A 5433-nucleotide genomic window follows, 5' to 3' on the forward strand; every position below is an offset into this window, starting at 1 on the left:
GGGGGATTTCTTCTGTCCCCCTGTGTTTGGTGGGCGGGGCGCTTCATCGTCTTCGCTTGGCGGCTCTTTCCCCTTGTGTTCGGTGTTTAACTTAATAGCATGTTTAAAGACCCAACAATTTCTATTAGTATGATTGGCAGTCTTGTTAGGGGTGCCATGAATCTGGCAAGGCCGATCAAGTATTCTGTCCAAACTGGATCGACCATCTTTGTTTCCTTTGAATGGCTTCTTCCGCTGACCGGATTTAGAGCCATCGAATCCGGCGTTAACCTCCGTATCTTCGGCATCTTCATTGTTGCTTCAACGCTTGTGTTTGTTGCGTCGTGGCCTACCGTTGCCATCTCTGGCTTCGGAGGTGCCAGGGTCGCTGGTACTGTTGCTTCTACGAGCTAACCATCTATATATCTTCCCCTGCGCAAAAGCGGGTCATGAGTGCAGTAAGGGCTGCCATGGACTTCAGCTTCTCTTGGCCGAGGTGTCTGGCCAGCCATTCGTCGCGGACGCTATGTTTAAAGGCCGCGAGGGCTTCAGCGTTCGGGCAATCGACAATTTGGTTCTTTTTAATTAAGAACCTAGTCCAGAGTTTGCGGTCTGACTCTCCAGGTTGTTGGACTATATGGCTTAGGTCATCGGCGTCTGGAGGCCGGGCATATGTGCCTTGGAAGTTGTCTCTAAAGGCATCTTCTAGGTCTTCCCAGCTACCGATGGAGTTTTCTGGGAGGCTGTTTAACCAGTGTCGAGACAGTCTGAGGGAGTCCTGGACTAGGGGGTGTCCGGATAGTCGAACTATCATCATCGACCGGACTCCAAGACTATGAAGATACAAGATTGAAGACTTCGTCCCGTGTCCGGATGGGACTTTCCTTGGCGTGGAAGGCAATCTTGGCAATACGGATATGTAGATCTTCTACCATTGTAACCGACTCTGTGTAACCCTAGCCCTCTCCGGTGTCTATATAAACCGGAGGGTTTTAGTCCATAGGACGAACAACAATCATACCATAGGCTAGCTTCTAGGGTTTAGCCTCCTTGATCTCGTGGTAGATCCACTCTTGTACTACCCATATCATCAATATTAATCAAGCAGGAGTAGGGTTTTACCTCCATCGAGAGGGCCCGAACCTGGGTAAAAACATCGTGTCCCTTGTCTCCTGTTGCCATCCACCTAGACGCACAGTTCGGGACCCCCTACCCGAGATCCGCCGGTTTTGACACCGACATTGGTGCTTTCATTGAGAGTTCCTCTGTGTCGTCACCGATAGGCTTGATGGATCCTTCGATCGTCAATAACGATGCGGTCCAGGGTGAGACTTTTCTCCCCGGATAAATCTTCGTATTCGGCGGCTTTGCACTGTGGGCCAATTCGCTTGGCCATCTGGAGCAGATCGAAAGCTACGCCCCTGGCCGTCAGGTCAGATTCGGAAGTCTAAACTTCACGGCTGACATCCGCGGGGACTTGATCTTCGATGGATTCGAGCCACAACCGAGCGTGCCGCACTGTCACGATGGGCACGACTTAGCTCTGCTGCCGGATAGTGTCTTGGAGGACGCACATGAGTCTGCTCCGACCCTTAACTCGGAGCCGACCGCAGATCGAGGATGGGTGGCTAGACACCGCCTCGGGGGCTGCAACCTCTACGGCGATGGAGCCGAATACTGACTCTGTCCCTTGTGAGGCTCGTGACTCCGAGGTGCCGGACTCCTCACCGGACTCCAAACCTCCCGCGCCCCCTCCAATCGAATCCGATTGGGCGCCGATCATGGAGTTCACCGCCGCGGACATCTTTCAACACTCACCTTTTGGCGACATCCTGAATTCGCTAAAGTATCTCTTGTTATCAGGAGAGCCCTGGCCGAATTGCGGTCAGGATGCTTGGGATGCGGACGACGAAGAAATTCAAAGCCCACCCACCACCCACTTTGTAGCCACTGTCGACGATCTAACCGACATGCTAGACTACGACTCCGAAGACATCGACGGTATGGACGACGATGCCGGAGACGACGAAGAACCAGCGCCTACGGGGCACTGGAAGACCACCTCGTCATACGACATATATATGGTGGACATCCCAAAGGATGGGAATGGCGAGGAAGCAACGGAGGAAGACTCCTCCAAGAAACAGCCCAAGCGCCGGCGTCAGCGGCGCCGCTCTAAATCCTGCCACAGCAAGAATGGAGATTCCGGCACCGGAGATAATAACACCCCAGAGAGTGCCGAAGACAACCCCCTCCAGCAAGATTCAGCATAGGAGGACGGAGAAGCCAGCCCTCATGAGAGAGCGGCAGACGAAGAGGTAGAGGATGATAATTACATGCCTCCCTTCGGAGACGAGGCAAGCCTCGACGACGACGAATTCGTCGTGCCTGAGGATCCCGTCGAACAAGAGCGTTTCAAACGCAGGCTTATGGCCACGGCGAACAGCCTAAAGAAAAAGCAGCAACGGCTTAGAGCTGATCAAGACCTGCTAGCCGACAGATGGACTAAAGTCCTTGCGGCCGAAGAGTATAAACTCGAACGCCCCTCCAAAAGCTACCCCAAACGCAAGTTGCTCCCCCGATTAGAGGAGGAGGCATATAAACCTGCATCACCAGAGCACAATACGGCTGACCGACCACCTCGTGGCCGCGACAGAGAGGCCTTTAGGCCCCCCATTAGAACCGTACCCCGGCATCGCTTGAAAAGCACAAAGCCGCAGGGGAACGCTCCGGACTTGCGAGATATATTGGAGGATAAGGCAAGACAATCAAGATCGATCTACGGATCGCGTGGGCGCCCCATGGCACGCGACGACAACAATCGCGCCGGACACAGCAAGTCCGGCCGGGCCGAACACAGTAGACAAAGCTCGTTTGAGCTACGTCGTGATATAGCCCAATACAGAGGCGCCGCACACCCACTATGCTTCACAGATGAAGTAATGGATCATCAAATCCCCGAAGGGTTCAAACCCGTGAATATTGAATCCTATGATGGCACAACAGACCCGCGGTTTGGATCGAAGACTATCTCCTTCATATCCACATGGCCTGCGGTGATGATCTTCACGCCATCAAGTATCTCCCACTCAAGCTTAAAGGACCAGCTTGGCATTGGCTTAACAGCTTGCCAGCAGAATCAATTGGGTGTTGGGAGGACCTGGAAGCCGCATTTCTTGACAACTTCCAGGGCACATATGTGCGACCACCAGACGCTGATGACCTAAGCCACATAATTCAGCAACCAGACGAAACGGCCAGACAATTCTGGACACGGTTCTTAACAAAGAAAAATCAAATCGTCGACTGTCCGGATGCAGAGGCCCTCGCAGCCTTCAAACATAACATCCGCGACGAGTGGCTTGCCCGGCACCTAGGACAGGAAAAGCCGAAATCCATGGCAGCCCTCACATCACTCATGACCCGCTTCTGTGCGGGAGAGGACAGCTGGCTAGCCCGCAGTAACAACCTCAGCAAAAATTCTGGCAGTCCGGATAACAAGGACCGCAATGGTAGGTCGCGTCGCAACAAAAACAAACGCCGCGTTAACGGCGATAACACTGAGGATACGACAGTCAACGCCGGATTCAGAGGCTCCAAACCCGGTCAGCGGAAAAAGCCATTCAAAAGAACTACTCCGGGTCCGTCCAATTTGGACCGAATACTCGACCGCTCGTGCCAGATACACGGCACCCCCGAAAAGCCAGCTAATCACACCAACAGGGATTGTTGGGTATTCAAGCAGGCAGGCAAGTTAATTGCCGAAAACAATGACAAGGGGCTGCATAGCGATGACGAGGAAGAGACCCGACCGCCGAACAATAGAGGACAGAAAGGTTTCCTCCCACAAGTGCGGACGGTGAACATGATATACGCAACCCACATACCCAAGAGGGAGCGGAAGCGTGCACTCAGGGACGTATACGCGATGGAGCCAGTCGCCCCGAAGTTCAACCCATGGTCCTCCTGCCCGATCACTTTTGATCGAAGGGACCACCCCACCAGTATCCGCCATGGCGGATTCGCCGCATTGGTTCTAGACCCAATCGTCGATGGATTCCACCTCACCAGAGTCCTGATGGATGGCGGCAGCAGCCTGAACCTGCTTTATCAGGATACAGTGCGCAAGATGGGCATAGACCCCTCAAGGATTAAACCAACAAAGACGACCTTCAAAGGCGTCATACCAGGTGTAGAGGCCAATTGTAGAGGCTCAGTTACACTGGAAGTGGTCTTCGGATCCCCGGATAACTTCCGAAGCGAGGAGCTAATCTTCGACATAGTTCCGTTCCGCAGCGGCTATCATGCTCTGCTTGGACGGGCCGCGTTTGCAAAGTTCAACGCGGTGCCGCACTACGCATACCTCAAGCTCAAGATGCCAGGCCCTCGAGGAGTCATCACGGTCAACGGGAACACTGAACGCTCCCTCCGAACGGAGGAACACATAGCGGCTCTCGCAGCAGAAGTACAGAGCAGCCTCTTAAGGCAATTCTCGAGTCCGACTATTAAGCGACCGGACACGGCTAAACGCGCCCGGAGTAACCTACAACAAGACCACCTGGCACGTTCCGAGCACGCGTAGCAATGCGGCCCCAACCCCTGCCCTTGCAAAATTGCAAGACTGGTCCTTCGCATACATCATTACGCTCTGGAGATACCATGGGCATAGGGGGAGGGGCACGACCACGACAGGCCCAAAGTGCGGCTCAACCACACCAGGGGCTCCCAAGTGTGTCATCTTTTTTTTCTCTTTTCTTATCCACAGGACTCCATTTACTAGAGGCCCTATCCGGCAGTAGACCCGCCGAACTCACGATGCAACAGCCAGGGAAGGAGAAATGCTACTACGAACACTCAGGTGGTCTCCATTACGAGCATTAAATCTGTTTATACACCATTCCGCAGCCGACCCCTGGAGGGGGACATGTTTAATAGTCCCATCCCTTGCTTACCACACTATTTGTATCGTTCTGCATTCATGGCATTATTTCTTAAATAAACAATGCATCGCTTTTTGCTTATAATTGCATTTCTATCTTATACATATGTTCATTTATGACATGTTGCATCCGTACACTTTGGTACAACTAAATACACTAGGGGCTTAAGTTCCCCACATTATGGTGTGATAAGTCCGAACACTTTCACAAGTGCGGCACCCCGAACTTATAGCATTATATGCATCGGCTCCGAATCATGTCTTGGGTCAATAGTTGGGTTTGCCCGGCTCCCATGTTTTGGTACCTTACGTTCCATTGTATCGGCTAAGGTAGCACTGGGAGAACCACTGCGATTGCACCCCGGTTGAGCTAGGCGAGCGCCTCAGTGGAGAAAGCTAAAACTGACCGTCATGATAAGGCGAGAGCTGGTCGCTGTTCGAGAGGTTTTTTCGAGTCCCTAAAGACTTATGCCGCTTAGAGCGAGGAACCGGCTTTGTCCGGCCCAGGCGTGGAT

The sequence above is a fragment of the Triticum dicoccoides genome, chromosome 1B, assembly GCF_002162155.2.
Source record: "Triticum dicoccoides isolate Atlit2015 ecotype Zavitan chromosome 1B, WEW_v2.0, whole genome shotgun sequence".
NCBI lineage: Eukaryota > Viridiplantae > Streptophyta > Magnoliopsida > Poales > Poaceae > Triticum > Triticum dicoccoides.